The 17,606-nt window shown below is 39.1% G+C and overlaps 1 protein-coding gene across 1 annotated transcript in view; it reads right to left on the reverse strand.

Moving 5' to 3' along the window:
• LNPEP (leucyl and cystinyl aminopeptidase) overlaps positions 1-17,606 on the reverse strand; it is a 90,462-nt gene that overhangs the window by 72,166 nt on the left and 690 nt on the right. The gene's annotated exons all lie outside the window — the stretch shown is intronic.

A 17,606-nucleotide genomic window follows, 5' to 3' on the forward strand; every position in this document is an offset into this window, starting at 1 on the left:
GAAATTCTTCCTTACATCCAATCTGAAACCATCCTCTTAACAGGTTTTGGCCACTGCAGCTTGTCATCCCCTGGGGTGCCCGTGAACAGTTTTTCTCCCAGCTCCCAATATTCACCCCTTACATATGTATAGACAGCCACCATGTCCCAACTAAGTCTTCTACGCCCCAGGCTGAGCAGTCCCAGATCTCTTAGTCTTGTCCTTCAGGCCCTTAATCATTCTTGTGGTCCTTCTCTGGACCCTTTCAAGATTCTCCACGTCTTTTTTGAAGTGTGGTGCCCAGAACTGGACACAGTACTCCAGCTGGGGTCTCACCAGCACCGTGTAGAGAGAAGTATCACTTCCTTAACCCTGCTCACGATGCATTAGCTAATACATCTCAGTATGCTATTAGCTCTGTTGATTACAGAGTCACACTGGTGGCTCAAGTTCATTCTGTGATCTACCATAAGCCTGAGGTCCCTTTCAGAAACTGTGCTGGCCAGGACATCTCCTGCTAACCTAAATTCATGTCCCTGGTTCCTTCTCCCCAGATAAAGCACTATGCATTAATCCTTATTGAATTACATCCAGTTTGACTCTGCCCACCTTTCTAGCTTGTCCAGGTCCACTTAGATCTGCATCCTATCCCCTAGCATTATCCCTGATTGCCTCTTACTTGCCAATGTGATGATTTCTTACAGTGTTTTAAATATATGTAACAGATAAAATAGAATATCTGTAAATGACAGAAACTGATAGTTACAACAGACGCGAGCCATTTTTATGGCTTTCAATTACAAAAAAATCTGATAAATATTATTTCCTACCTAATACACAAATTAAAAAAAAAAACTTAACAATTCTATCACCAATGCAAGACCTGCAAGTAGTCCTATCAGTATACAGTGTGGACCCAACAAAGCAGAAATATTTCAATACAGCTTATACTATGTGGCATATAGCACTGTCAGCCACCTATAGTACAAATCTGATGTTAGTCTAACTCAACTATACATTGTTTTATGCTTCTGGCATGTTAGTTTATCCCATCTCTTAAAGATGCAAGATACCTATTTGTGCTGTTACACTGTGGGCTCCATCTAACTGACCTAGAAACATCATCTTATTTCATTTAGGGTTCCTCCCACCTTAAGATCATATATTTGTGTCTTGCACAACGAGCTTATTCCAATGTTTCCCGTGCTGGCAAAAACTTAGCTGTGCTATGGCCTTGTTTTGTTATTTTTGGACAAACATTCTCCATTGTGATATTTTGTTTCCTTGTCTACGAAGTATCTCTCATTGTTCCACCTGAAAGCTTGCTTAATAACTATTCTCCAACCATTTGGGTTGGTCTAATAAAAGATATCAAATTCACCCAAGGAACCTTGTCTGCCTCTCATTGTTCCATACACTTTGAGCTTTTTCCATAAATAAAAATGAAAGAAATACAGTCCAACATTACAGATTTTGGTTATTCATTCTTAATAGGAAGAATGGTACAAAAACTATTAGCAGGATTCATTTGTCTGGAATCAGACAGCCATCCGAGTGATGGGATTTATGGAAATCAGAGGTCACAAAGCCAAATATACACTTACAATACACAAAGCCAAATATACAACAGCAGTATGGAGTTCAACACTGAGTACAGTGGACACAGTCACTTTATCTCAAAAAAGTATAGCCAGAGATGGTGAGGGCGGCATCATTTTTTATATAACAGACTGGTGGTTACAGCATTCATCCAAAAAGTGAGAGATCTATGTTCTAGGCTCTCCTCAACTGGAAAGGACTCAAGTCCATACCTCCCACTGCACAAGGTCCTAATCATCTGGCTGTTGTCACAACCCAATGATTTTAGTGCCTCGGCATGATGGAATTTTCCCGCCACATGAGAGTCTCTGTGCACAGCAAAAGTTTTCTGCTGCAACAGAAAACTCCGGTGCAAGAGAGTTCCCGCCATTCGCATGCAAATTTATGTCCCACTATTGGCCAGTTCTAAATTATTCCTACGTGGCGGCTAGCGATTGGCTTTCTAGCCGTATAAAGTTCTCTGCGACTTTTTCCCAAGTCGGAGAACTTTGAGCACGCTGCAGAGTGCCTTTAAAGATTCTTGACTTGTGGCTGAGCTGATCGATAGCCTGATCACCTATCGATTTTTCTCCCCATCGCCGAGCGCAATCCTTCGACGTACCCTTTCCCTGCCGGCCTGACTCGTGTACGGATTCACTGGTCTGAGCCTTGCCAGCTGGAGCAACTCGTGTAGTTGTTCAAGCGACCGGACCACCTGCGTCGTGACTACTAGCGGCGTAAGTAAAGCTTTTTGTAACCAACACGCTTTGTCTGCCTCTCCATTCACCAGCCCGCCCAACGACCGAGTAATTTCTAAATCACCTCAAGTCGGCTCCGGCCGTCTGAGACAGCTGTTATACTATTAAACCTTGTCCCTATTTCCTGGGATACAACTTATACCCTATAGGCATGAAGGTCAAAAATTGACTTTTACATCCTCTAGAGAACAGGAGAGAAAAGAAAGAACCTTACTAAAGAAAGGAATAGAAGGAAATCTGTATCATGGTAGAATTCATACAAAAGGAAAAGGGCTGACGTGTGGTGGCAAGTGAAGTATGACTTTAGCTCCAATACAATTTCTTCCCCATCTCCTATTTACTCCCTTGCACACCATGAAAATAACTAGCTGCCAGGCTTTCTAAGAATAATGGTTCTCTCAAACAGAATGTATGCTCAGAATTACAGCTGTACCTGATAGCATGGATTCATTATCAGTGCATGCCAACATTTCCATTATAAGCAGGTTCATTACATAGCTGTAAATATTTGCTCTGGGTGGAACATTTATGGAATCACTAAAGTGCCCTAATTCTGAATCTTCACACAGTATGTGGTTTTCAGTTACTCTGGAGAAAAGCAAGAGACCTAGTATCATGCAGAGCTGAGCAACAGAAAGAAGGCTTGCATATTCTGAAAAGCCAGGGCCCTTTACCTTAAGTTCAACACTGGCCTGCGCTCTTTTTCTGTAACAACAGGATTCCCAAAACTGTTTCCAAGTTGCCTTCACAGGAGATTATTAATGCTCACCTTATTCCAGTTACAGAATATAAATAATGAATGGTAATGCACAAACAATGGTATAGCTGATCTGTAGACGTATCCTGGAAGAAATGTGTTATCTGAGCCACTATAGCCTGAAATCAGGACAACTTCTAGTTGCTTGACAGCAAGTGCCATTAATAGTGTGCATGTACCTAAATAAATAGTGTGCATGTCTCTTAAATTCTAATCTAAATTCCTTTCTTTCCTTTTAAAATCCCAGTGAGAGTTTCTCTCTGCAGAAAAAAAGGCTCTTATTGTGGGGGGTTTTAATGCATTGTAAGATTTATGTTTTACAACAGTTTCTACAAGTGGTGAATATATTTTTAATTTGTCCCCCATAAATGCCCACAATATCTCTGCTGATAAATCATCTTTGAAATCATATAGCACTTACTATTTTGCCTGACAACCTAATGATAGATAGTTCTACTGGAGAACATAAAGGATCTGATTTGATTTTCTTTCATGATACTGCAAGCATCAGTCAAAACAACTAGAACAACAGCTTGGAGTTGTAAGATTCATGATTGAAGGTCTGGCAGAGTTAAGTTAAAGTCTTTCATAAATTAAAGAAGATTTTGAAAAAATGAGGGGAATGTTTAGTTTATTACTAAGGATTCTGGCTGAAAGCCATGTTCCTGGAAACAACATTCAAATGAAGGGAAAGAAAAATCATCATGTGTGTTGTTCTGAGTACCAAGTTCAGATACCTAACTTATCCAATGTGACACTTCTTCCAAAAGTTATGGTCTCATTATTCATTGTCCATTCCTACATAATCATATGCAACAGAAAACGTCAGTGTAGTGTAAATGGAAAGATACTGATTGCACAAAAATCAGCAAATTGAAGAAATCACCATGATAATGTTAACCCCATCTGCTTGCACATAGGCCCTGCAAAAAGATCTTTCTTCACAGCAACACGTAACACAGATGCGGTCACACAATGTACCAAGCAACACAGGGAGTAAAGCAAAGAGAACTTCTTTTCGTAATTAAAGCATCATGCAAATAACATCCCATATTTACCTTACAAGTGACCTAGCTCTCAAGCAGACAAACCAAATGACGGTGTTTCTATTGCTCTCTTCTCAAAACTGAACTTCCTGAACTTTGTGAAATTAAACATGAGCCTTAAATATTCCTTTAATCAGCTTTCATACACGCAACATTACCAATTCTTAATTGAGGAGGCATTTAGGATAAAGAACACTGGTACTGAAGAAGGACAAACTATTCTGGAGTAAACATGCATAAAACAGTATGCAGGTAATTTAATTTTCTCTTTAATTATGTACAGCAGGCAAAAGCCATATAGGACACATCCTGCTGCTTTAAAAAAAAGCAACAAAAACACAATTACGCAAATACTGGTGATCCAATGCTTCAGAGCTCTGAATCAGCCAGACCATACTGACAATGTAATGACTGCTTACAATAAAAATTATAAGTACTACGTCACTGTTTTCCATGTGTTCAACATCTAAAATGCAGCTTTACGTGAATTTTATTCTTCATAAGGAAATAAAAAGAATCTTGATAACTGATACAGTCAGCATTTTATCTTGTAGAAAAAAGCTCTCAAATCAAATGTGTATTCAGGGGTGGGGGAGGAGAGGAGCTAATCTACAAGAAGCAATTGCTTCAGTGTTGTACTGGAAGATTTCTTCAGAAGTGGAAGAGCAGAACTGGGGGCAATGGATGGGCATGGTCCAATGCCTCATTAAGTTAATCTCTTAGGCCAGATATGGATATTACACTTTTACTGGTATCAACGATCAGAAACTGGTCGACACCCATAACAGAACAGAAGTTTGGCACACAAAGACTGGTTTAAAAATGAAAGAAGCCATTTGCATCCCCCACCAAAGGGTGAATGTGGATTCTGTTTGCTACTGATCTAAACTATGAGACTTAAAGAAAACCACATAAGTTAGATTGATTCCACCACGAGCTTTTTGAATGACAGTACCTAGCCTTAGGTCTCACGTCTTAGACGCAAATTCTGAAGGCAAGAACTATGCCCAGCAACGTTAAGCGTAAGTTGGTCCTATTAGGTATAAAACCAATACGCATAAGCAGCAATAGTAAATAATTTAAGGCCAGGATTTGCAAATGGCTACTAAGGATTTTGTGTATGCTTGAACTTCAGAAAGTGTTCAGCATCTGCCCACAGGGTCAGTTCCCCAAAACACATTTTAATGAGGAATAGGAAACCTGAGGCCAAAAAAAAAAAACCCAAAACCCCGAAAGTTTTCAGAAGTTCATGTTCATTATACTAGTACTCCTTACAACACCTGGAGAATTAGAAACTCTGGAGGCCACAATTCAATTCCCTATTTCACCTCAATTTACTCTACAAATTTAGGCAAGTCAAGAAGGGCTTATCTGCATACACAACTGTGTACAAACTCACCCCCTCACTTGCCCCCATGGACACAATTATACAGAAAACTTTAAAAAAACCTTTATCTAGAGGTTTGTTTACATAATATAGTAGGAGCTGAATCTGCATTTAAGAAAATAGAAAAAAAATTACATCAATATAAAAGCTGTGTGCAGTTTCTATTTGCTTTAGTGTCTATGTCTAAGTACCTCATCTCTAAAATCTGGATAATTCCACATCTCTTCTTCACAGAGGTACTGTTTACCAAGAGCAAACACATTAAAGGATTATGAGCAGGTCAAATACTGTCAAACAAGCTATTTAAAAACATGAAAACAAGCCCAGAGACACCAGCTATGCTTTCAGCTGATGAGAGGGAAAGCCCGGTCACCTCCAATGTCCTAAATATTCCACAAACAACGAAACAAGGAGAATGTGGAGAAGTAGAACATATACTCAGGGTGTACAAAAACCGAACACCCCAAGTGAAACCATGATTTTGTTTAAGTCAATGGCAGTGTTGCCACTACAGTCAAGATTTCGCTCTCTGGATCCACACAGGTAAGAATGTTTAGCCCATGCCCAGTTGTTGCTATTTTTGTTTCTTTCAGAAACACCAACCTAAATGAGATGTGCCCAATATTTAAACAAGTAACTCTTTATTATAGTAACAAACACTTTGCAAGTGACATCAAAAGTGACATACCAAAGACAAATAGGCTACAGAAACAGTAAAACTGATATTACGTTTTTGCTAGGTAGGTGTCTAGTTAACTACAATGCTTCTTGAACTTGGTTGGGAGGGGGTCTACTGAGCAAGAAGGAGACTGGGGTGGGGGGGGGGGAGGAGGAACATTTTTTTTCCTGTTCTTGTGATATTTATCTATCCATCACAAGAACAGGAAAAAAAATGTCCCTTCCAACCCTAGCTTCCTATGATTATTCAACTGCCATACGCACCATAAAACACAGTTTTGCTTTAAAACCGTATCTAAGAAAACTAAAACAATCCATGACTATACATTTTCAGATCTGCTTTTATCTTAATCAGTTATGAGAAACAGAAGATAAAAATACAAACTTTCAACTAACTGCTTATTTTCTCAAAGTCTCTTCCTGACTTTTAATAAAAGAACAAATGCACTTTATTTGGCAGGACTTGAGGATGAAGCATTGTGTGGATCAATCATATTTCAATGTCCAGGAGTGGTTTAATTTACAGACCTGAATTTTCTACTTGTGCAGTGAGGGAGAAAAAACAGTACTGCCTTGGACTACATGTCATTCATTGCATCGTTCTATATTGGGGTGAAATCATGGCAAAATTCCCTCTGCATGTAATGGAACCAGGATTTAACCCCTATTCTCTACTTCAAGCAAGCACAGAAATCGAAGTAGAAGAAAGGGCAAGGTTAGGAGTTTTTACACACACATGCACACATGTACAAGCACGCACACACTTTATTTTTTACCTAAATCTTTATATAAAAATATGTTAATCTTTATTAAGATTTTAATTTCTCATTTGAAGCCGGGTTAATGGCTTGCTTTGTCATTAGAATAACACATTTTGAACAATTTTCAAAGAACATTCTGTCAGTGAGGTAACCTGAGATCATTTTGTGATGAGAGTTCTACTTTGCATGTAGAAACTTGCACTAAGTTTCACAGATCTTCAATGACATGGACTATAAAGAACCCAATTTTTCTGAGCTACTGAACATCTACATTCTTCTTGACCAGGTGGAAATGTGATTCTTAGCATCTCTGAAGTTCAGGCTTATAAATTCTTTACAGTTAGTTATGTCAAAGTTACTGTCACACACCAAATTCAGACCTCCCTGGGAAATTATTTTGTCTGAATGACTGTACTTATGCATAGGCTCAGTCAGAAATTTTTCTAAGAGGTCATTAGGTTTCAGACCACATATAAATTAAATTGTTTAGTTTATGAATTTTTCAAAAAAAAGTCCATTCCACCCCAACTCTGTCCTCGTTATAGACAGTGCTCTAGGGCAAAGCCCAACCTGATCTGATCTCTAGCTTCACTCTGCTTGTAAATTAACAAACTCTACAGTACCCATGGCATGCTGCATGATCCAAAAAAAGTATTACCAGAAAGGCTTGTATGTTTATAAGTTCTTAATATAACTGAACTGAACTGAGAAAATTAAAAGCGCAACTTAAAATCAGGGGAAATAAAAATTGTAAGTGTTCACTTCCCTACAGATTATTGTTTGCCATTTACAAGATGGAAACACCTAAGCACTTCTTTAAGTCAAAGACTGAAGTATGCTCCAAAAATTTTATATTCTCCTTACTTGAGGAGACACAATAGGGCGACAAAAGGGACAAATATGTAGGGAGAGCATAAGTTAGCAGTGAAACTATTATTATTTGTGCACACGCGTTTCACCACATATGCTGCATAAACAACCAGGGCAAAGAAGAGAAAAAAACTGAAGTCTACAAAGAAGAGGAAGAGAACGTGAAAAAAAAAATATCAACAAGAAGGAGAAGAAAGGCCAAAAAAAGAACAATTAGGAAATTAGGAAACAGTGATGTAAACTAGCATTAGTCAGTTAAACCTTTCCTGGAATATTTAGAGCTAAAAAAAAAAAGAGAGAGAAGAAAACTAGATTTTACATCTCTACATGTTATAGCCCTGTCTACATACTATAGTGTTATATGATGGATCTAGCACAAGAACATTATTTCACTTAACTGACCCATTACAAATCTAACTCTTGCATGCACTTCTCTTTGTTGAATCTCAACTATGAGTATGTGCCTTATGGGTGAAAAGATTAACAAGAATGACTATCTCCTTCCTACATGCTTGTTCTTGCTCCTAATAACATCTAAATAGGGCCTGCTCCAAAGCTACCTATTCTTAGGTACTGCATATTACAGTTTCAGATATACTTCATAAGTTAGTGGGTGCTGCTGCCCCAACTAAATTGACAAAGCATGAAGGACAATAGATTTTCCTCTGCTTTAAGGCTAACATGGGACCTTACATCACAGCTATCATCCTTGCATGCATGACTAAAGTGAACTTCCACTAACTTTAATCAGTGACTTCCTTTATTGCCAACAGGTTTGCCAACAAGATACTCTCAGTGCCTCAGCATATTGGTCCAGCTTCTTACAGCACACAGTGAGAGTGAGACAGTGTTCCCACCGCTGCAATGCAGACCACTCTCATTACATTAGAGCCTCTCTTAAGTGAGAGCAGGAAGAAAGAGCACACTGCTATACATGGTGCAGCAAAACTATGCATCTGTCTGGGGTAGCACATATTCATCTAAGCCAGTGGTTCTCGACCTTTTCAGAGTCAGGACACCTCTCCAAAACTTTCTGGAATTTGGAGGCACTCTGGTTGAGAATCACTATCTGCCACATTCTTCTACCTATATTTAGGGTTATCTGACAAATCTAAAGCAGGTGGGAACAGAGGCATAACTAATAAGTTTTATGCCCAAGGCAAAATTCCTCTCCTTCCCTGGGGAGGTACACCACAGGGGTTTGGGAAGTAGGTTGTTCTTACCCATCTGGGTGTCCCTGCACTTGGCTTCTCTCAGCCAGGCAGTGCCAAAGGCTGCTGCAACCCACTCCAGTTTTTCAATTTTTGCTCCACAAATTCCATGACTTGGCTGCTGAAGCCCAGCCTGGCTCCTCTGGATGGTCAGTGCAGAGGCTCAAAGCTAAAGTATGCACTTTTGCCCCTCCTGGTCCACCCTTGCATACTCCACCTGGAAACAGACAGGCATGAGACAGTCCCACCTGCCCAGCACATCTCTCTTTCCAGGAGGAGCATATGGCATCAGACCAGGAAAAGCTGTGTAAAATTTCCTACCTGGCTCTACAAGAAGTGGGCAAGGTAGTTCCCCCTGGCTCTGGCAGCACCTGCACCCGTAGTGCCCCTGGAAAGGTCTTACGGGCTCAGGAATCACTCATCTAAGCCCTTTTTCAATGACCCAGGAGATGGATGAAAAGTACAATTTAAAAAATGTTTATAGATATTAATTCACATGTTGCTGGTTATTTATTTTCTTCCTTTTTAAAGTCTTAAGTTGCTGAAATAAATTATTTTTACTAGTTTTTCTATTTCATTTCCTAAATGTTGGTAGAATCAGATTTCACACATATTTTTCCTGCACTAAATATGCTCATTTCTGCTGAAAGACGAGCCTAGCAAACAAAAATGATAAAAAGAGAGTCCGTGCTGTGCGTCACCGATACCACCACCGGATATATTGAGTTTCTACAAGTAAAACAGACCCGAGCTTTAAATAGATTAAACTTATTTATCAGGGTTTGCAGTCTGAACTTAAATACCTTAGTCACTTTGGTGTTTTAGGAAGTTCTACCCTATTCTACGTTATAAAAAAGGAAAATCAGATACCCAGCCAGAAGTGGCACTGAGAAAAGCAGCAATATAAAACAAACAAACAAGCAAAACACAAACAAAGCCTAAACTGCATTTTTAAAGGAAATGCTTTAAATAAATCAGGATTTAAAAACTCCATTTTACAACCACTAAAGTTTATATTCAAGTCAAATACAATATACTGACAATGAAATTTTACTTGCTCAATTTTTGCTCCACAAACTTCCATAAGGATGCTTGAGCATCTCTGCAACTACTGGTACCATAGCAAGAAGCTAAAAAACCCAGCTGTTTAAAACAGCAGTCTGTTCCTCTCAGAGATGTACAGATCATTTGTACAAACAACTTTTCTTACAATGACAGCAACAAGACTGCATCCAAACCAAGTTAAGCTGAACAATAATAAAACATACTAGCCAACTAAAACAAAGTTACCAATTACTGAGATACACAATGAAGATAAGAGAAATATATCCAGGCAAAACACTGCCGGATGTAATTATTACTTATTACTACTTCTTCACTCACCTGTCTCAGTGGACTCCAACAAACGGTACTATGTATCAAAGGCAGATCCTTAAATGCAGTTTCAAAAATGAACAAATCACTGGAAAGTGTTCAATTCCCAGTCTAAGTTTACAGACAAAATGAAGAAATGGTTCCAAAGTTTGAAATTATCCCCAAAAATGTATATATAAACCCCAAATATCTCTTAACAAGACATTTGCAATGGGTATCCTTGTTCTCGATGTCCAGGTTAGGTGCAGATATTCAAAAAGCCCGAGGCAGAATCGATGTAAGTTACGTGGTTTTCTGTGAGCGAGGTAGTTTAGATTGGTAGCAAACAGAACACACATCTGCCCTTTGGTTGGGGAGGGAGAAAGTCTTAGACCAGGTTCCTTCATTTTTTAAATCAGTCTGTGTGCGCCAAACTTCTTTTCCGTTATGGGTATAGACTGGTTTCCAATCATTTATATCTGTAAAAGTGTAACATCTGGAATTGGCCCAAGGAACACAAGATGCGCCTTGGCAATGCATGGTACCATACACGTGATTACGTCTTTGAAAGAAGTACCAATATATAAATGTTCATATAAATCCTAGATCCTCCAAAATTCCCCTTTCAGTCATGGATTGGATGAACCTTCAGGTGTTACTGCCCTTGCAATTTCAAGATTCTCCTTCTTTATTTCTATCTCTACTTCCAGCTTTAGGATGTGTTACATTTCTAATTTTGTTTCTAGTTCTTACAATTTAAGACAATGTATCTACATTACTTAAGGCAAAACCAAAATATATAAGATGCTTGTAAGTAATGTATACTTAAGCGTGTATTTTTCAAATACCCAAAGGCACACAAGAGTCTACCTTACAAAATTATATGATACTGATGTACTGTATTATGTTAATGTATTTTAAAATCTAACTAGACTTCATTTTAAAGTATCACTGGACATAAGTTTCATAAGCAGCAGCTATCACATATAAAACTTTTTCTAAAAAACGAAATGGAACCTTCTCTTATGAAAGACCCCAGGTTTCAGAAAACACATTTAAACATACTTGACTCTGAGTAGTTTATGTTCTTTTGGAAATACTTTTGCAACTCAAGATTTCTTTTCCTACCAATGTCATCTTTCTCTTCCCCTTTTCTCCCAGCTCTTTTCTAATGTAGCTTGCAGTTATTACAGGTTTTTCTACCACAAAGCTTGCACCAAAAAATCACGGAGAAAGCCCATACGTGTCTAAAGATCCTGAACCACATTCATCTCTAGAGAACCTCCATTCCAGTCAATAGTGTTATACCAGATGTGAATTTGATCCCTTATTATTATATCATCAGTGTGTCAGCCAAGAAAGAACAAAATACTGCTTTGATTAGGCAACTAAAGGCAATTTTGTCATAGCTTTTTAACTCTTTTTAGGGTTTTTAATGGCTGCTTTAGTAACAGACCTGGATCTAGCAGCTGTTACACCTGCAAGGAGCCTCACAGATATCATGAGTAAAGGCTGCTTGCTTACACAGCAGTCATTTTGCCAAAAAAAGCACCAAAAAAGAACTTTCACTGATGACAGACATTTTAAAGTCAAAGATGTTGAAAGCTTGCACTGACTTCAGGCACCCCAGTCAAGTTTGTCAAGGTGTCAAGTTTGTGCATACAGGATAGCAACCTCCCAGTGACAGAAACAACAGGGTCAGTGATTATATTTACAGTGCTAACTTTCAATCAAGCAACTTAATCCTTTACTATTGCTCCTGACACTTTCCAATTTAAGATATGCGGAGACAAGTTTCCGCCTGTGACTGACAAAAGAAGAAGCCACTGTAGGAGGCATACATTTTCTTCTTTCCCTTCCCCCAGTTGACTTCTTCATTTATCTTCACCATAGCCACCATCAAAATCACTTTCAGTTTCACTCTAGGGGTATGTATAGACATTCAGGGAGGTTAGGGGGATATTATACTGAAATAAAAATAGCCGTCTAATCTAAAGTAAATTGGAATGGGAGGGGGAGTTGGGAAGATGTGATGGGGAGAAGCCAGTAAGCTCTACAGGAGGATCAGGCGGGTAAGCAGGGAGGATTGTGGGGGCAAGTAGGATCCACAAGGGGACAGGGGAGTAGGCAGGATCAGTGCGGGGCTTGGGTCCCCAGGGGGGAAGGAGGTTGCTGGGGTCTGGGAGGGTTTGGCAGCATCTGGGGAGCTCATGGGGTCCACGAAGGGGTCTGGAGAGATGAAGCGGGGGCTCTGTTCCTCACCTCCCAGGACCAGGGACTACTTTTAGCCCCCAACCCCTACTTCCCCCGATGAACAACCTCCGCCAATCCTACCCACCCACTCCAATTTACTTGCTCAACTCCCTGTATTGGGAGCATCTTGTAGGTAGGGAGTTTGGCAGGCTCGGGGGTTGCTGGCTGGTCCACAGGCCAGGGGTGTGGGTGGGGGGAGAGGCCAAGTGTCTAAAAGTAGCCTGGTGCCAGGAAGGGGGCAGGAAAAGCACTGTGCTGGGACTGGGGCCAGCAGCTGGGTTTCCCAGACCTAGGGCAGCACCAGGAACGGTACAGAAGTTCAGGACAGTTAAATGGGTCTAAAAATGGCCAACACAATTGAAGTTAGGCTAGCTCAGAGGCAGGGTTAACTTAGATCAGGTCAGCCATTTTTAGACCAGTCTGTCTTGAACTTCTGTACAGTTTGCACTTATATCCACCTAATTAGGGATCTAAATGTAAGGTCCACACCTAGGTGAACTAAGTTAGATCAGTTGGCCATTTTAAATGTGATCTAACCTCTCCAAACATCTATATGTATCCTAGGTGTTCCATCACCTCATTCCAAATGCACTGTTAATAATAACCAGTAAGAAACAAGTTTGTGATGCGAAATGCCAGCAGAAAAATCCAAGAAGATTTAGGTCTGCATATTCCCAAGGAACCAAACAAACTCTTTATACAGTTCTATACCAGACTGCACCTCCATGACTGCATTCAGTTCTGGGTATTACATTAATAAATAAATAAAACAAATAAATAAAAATATAGAAAAAATGGAGGGTATTTATAGAAGGACAAGAAAAGTCACTGGGGGCCTGGAGCATGATTTAGAGGGACAAAATGTGATTTGAAAAGCCTGGTTAACAAGGGAACGAAATTACCCACCTAACTCTTTTGGTAGACAGGTATTACTTATTAATGTACAGAGATCAGGAACTTTGGGATAAAATTTAGAAAGGAAAAGTACAAGACAAACTCTCTTGAAAGTATAATTTAGTTGATTCTGGAATGGTTTTCCAAGGGGGATGGGGGCAGGGTGGGAATCAAGACACTTCTACTGAGACATAATTATTCCTTTTCAATCTGGTATACAAAGGATCATCAAGAACAATTTCACACTAATTAATCTTCTAGAACTTAGCCATGTCTGTTCTCTAGCATTTAGCTATATGGTCTATCACAAATAGGATTCCTTCTGACAGAAAGGTGTAGGAATTCTGCAAAAGCAGATTTGGAATATGCACAAGGTATATTCCTGCAATTTGAAATATGTTCAGTACACTGTTACTCACTTCCAAAAGGAAATCATTCTTGGAAGTTGGATCATAGTTAAAATAAAACAGAATTACCATTTTTCTCCCATTAATTATTTCACTAACAAAATTAGCTTATTTTTGCTCTCTGTAAAAATGTTATTTTTTCCCATGAGACACTTCCCCTGAGATGCTTTGCTCATCATCAATTTAATAATTCTACTTAGTTTTCATTTCGATATCAATGTTCCCACTTGCTTTGTCAAAAAAATATGAATCAAAGGTTTCATACTTTTTTTGGCAGGCTTATCTAACAGGCTAATCTATCTTCAGATACTTGTTTGTACAAGTTATCCATTTCAAGTGAGACACTGCAAAATCATCTCGCCTTCTACTTCTTTTCTTTTCACAGCAGGAAACAAAAAGTACTTTATTTATGCCTTCTGTACTGGACCGGAAATAGCGAAACAAGCTCTTCAGAGACACTTCAATCAGAAAGCAAAAACAAAAAAAACTTTGCAAAATATTTTGTGCTATTATCCTGTACTGACAGGATACAAATTTATAGAACTAATCCCTTCAAACCAAGTTTTGCCATCAATACTCATAGTGATAAATATCTTGCTCCTTGAGTAATCCAATTAATTTCTAATGGAACACACTGTGTTATAATGCAGTAAATTCAATGAGCAAGAGAACAACAAAAACTGGCCTTAAAATGTTATTCTCCCATTTATAAAAAAATGCAATTATATGAAGAAAGAAAGAAACGTATCACATATTAGCATGGATGTTTGGGTGTATGTTGATTAAATTGTGATTATTTAGGTTGTGAAAAAGGTTTCCTGTTGAGCCCCATCTTTAACAAACAAAGAAGCAAAAAACTTTTGTTACTAAATAAATATAATTAGCAGGAACCATTTTTGATGGATTTATTAATTCAGCTATTTTAGGCCCAAATACAATGAACTGCCTGCCCTGTATAACTCACAGACCTCCAACAAGATTACAGGTAGAAAGATGGAGGAATGCATCTGTTCAAGAGAACTGGATCCTAAATTTGAACTATAGGTTTTGAGATTTTTTTTTACATGATCTGCATTTGGAGGGCAAAGGGCATTAAAGGAGGAAATAATTCTTAAAGTCCAAATGTCATATGCTGCCCAAAGGGGCAACGAAAATTTTGCAGAAAACTAAAGAACAGGCTAGAATGTATTGTTCCTAGGCTTTGGTCAGTTTTCTCTTTTTTGCTGAAGCACAAAAACAATTTAAACTAAAAGTCTTTGGGGGAGGGATCATCTTTTTATTCTACATTCGTAAGGTGCACTGTGGGCCCTGGGCCACAATTAGGGATCAGAGATATCACAGGAATACAAACAGAAGCTAATGAAAATGGGGGTAGATGGGGGTAGTTTGGTTTTCTTGTGATCATAATTATTATAGACTTAATGTTCAAGAGGTACGAAACTGCCAGCCCTAAAAACTGAAATCTGTGTTCAAAAAGCAGGCAGTGAGAGCTGCCCAAGTTACATAAAGGGTATATGTAGTTACTGAATTTAGTGGTAGCACATTTCGCAGAACGTAACAATGAAGGCCCATACGTGTTATAGACATACTTTTTAGTTTTCACCATTCAGGCCTGCATTCGTAGGAGAGACTTTGCACATTGACTCCAACACCAAGGCTTCCTCCACACACTATGACTGCCCTCACCTCAAAGGCACATGTTCTAGCCTCTGCTAAGAAAGGAATAACATGGCTCCTCTATTAGCAAGAGATCACTTTTCAGCAGCATTCTCTGAGGCTACCATACCATGGCACTGAAAACTTCAAGAGCAGAGCTGAATTTAAACACAGGCCTCCTACTTTAATGCATTAACAATGAGTCCAAATCAAAAAATCTTTTAGTGTGATTATCAATTTTATAGCAAATATTTCCCAACGTAAAAAGATCCTATTAATCTATTATACAAAAAGAACTCCAACTCCCAAAATTTGTGTTACTGATCAGTCTCATGGAAGTGAAGATTTTTTTCCCTCATGTACAGAGTCTTGGGGAAAAAAAGGCAATTTAGATTTAATAACCACCAGAAAACTTATTATGAACAATTACATTTTTGGCCAGGAGCTAAGCACAAACTTCCTGTACAAGCTTTAATTACAAGGTAATAAAATTCAACAAGTGTTTCAAAGAACTTTTAGTGGGCCCTTCTTAAAAATAAAAAGGGGGAATTATGTTCAGAATTAACTAAATTAATCAGATTGCTAAACTTTGTAACATTCAAAGCTCTTTGTGCAAAGGCATGAGGCACTGGTGGGCTGGTGAAATTTTTCATAATGCTGACTAGAAAGTTTTCATAACATACGGGAATCCTTGAATTTCGCAGAAAAACTAATCTTATAGAATGATAAATCACTGAGAAACTGATGCACAATAAAGAGCCTTCTGGCTGGAGTTTCAGCTCCCACTCTTTCACTGAATTATTTCCATAATTTAATTGAACAAGATCCTGACCACACCATTAAAAATGCTGCAAGATTTTTAATAGGAAGAAGACTTGCAACTGGCGTCCTGTCTCAATTCTGTATTAGGCTATAACCTGCTGTCTAACCAAATTCCCTTCTGCATGAATATGACAGGGTCATTTCACTTCCTTTTCTGTCAGGAGCAGATGTGGAGTCTTGCTGTTAAGACATTACTGCTAAATTTCACCTCAGACATGGCTGCATTTAACAGAGGAAGTAGTGATCTCTATAGAGATTCCTGTTTCACAAAAGTGAGGTTTAATTAACATTATACTAAAATGCCTTCATGTCCCCAATGCAAAGGCACAGCAGAAGTGCAAACCAGGGCGCAAATAACTGCAAAGGAACACTAGGAAAACCATTTACTATTCCCTTTTTTTTTCTTTTTTAAACAATCTGCTCTTTTTTTTTTTTTTTTTTTACTTCTCCCCTTATTTTGGACACTGAGATCACAAAACCTTGTGACATGTACATGTACCAAAGCAGATATAGGCAGCGGGTAGAGGGTGTGCATGCATTAACTAAAGTAGATATAGGTGTGTGTGTGGGTGTACACACACACATTAACTAAAGTAGATATAGGTGGGGGGTTGTATTAATCAAAGTGTGTGTGGGGTGGGCGGTAGATCAATCAATCTTTGTGGACATCTCCCATCCTTAGTAACTGAGAGATGTAGTCAGCTGTGTTAGACTGAAGTCAAGTAAAAGGCAAGGTAGATTTGTACCTTATAGACGTAACCAAAGTAAATACATATATGTAGATGCACACACATGTGCATACACATACATAGGCATACGTACAATATGCATGTGTCCGTATATATATGTACACATTATAGACCAACCAAAGTAGATTGTACACACGCACACTAGTACACATGTATTACAATACATACAAATCTACTCTGGTTAGTCTACAAGGTGTCCTTGTATGTGTATACATATACACAGACATGCATATCTGCGCACACACGTATGTATGCATGTGTAGACTAACCGAAGTGGGCAGGGTGCACATGTACGTGTCTCTACCCATGTCTAGGTACACGCGTAGTGCACAGGCACATGCTCCGGGCACGTGTGTGTCCCCCCGGCCCGGCCCGGCCCGGCCCGGCCCCAGAGCCCGCGGGAACAAGCGGGCGCCCCAGGCCCCGCGGCCGCTCCCGCCCGGCCCG

This window comes from Alligator sinensis, unplaced genomic scaffold (genome assembly GCF_000455745.1).
Source record: "Alligator sinensis unplaced genomic scaffold, ASM45574v1 scaffold223_1, whole genome shotgun sequence".
NCBI lineage: Eukaryota > Metazoa > Chordata > Crocodylia > Alligatoridae > Alligator > Alligator sinensis.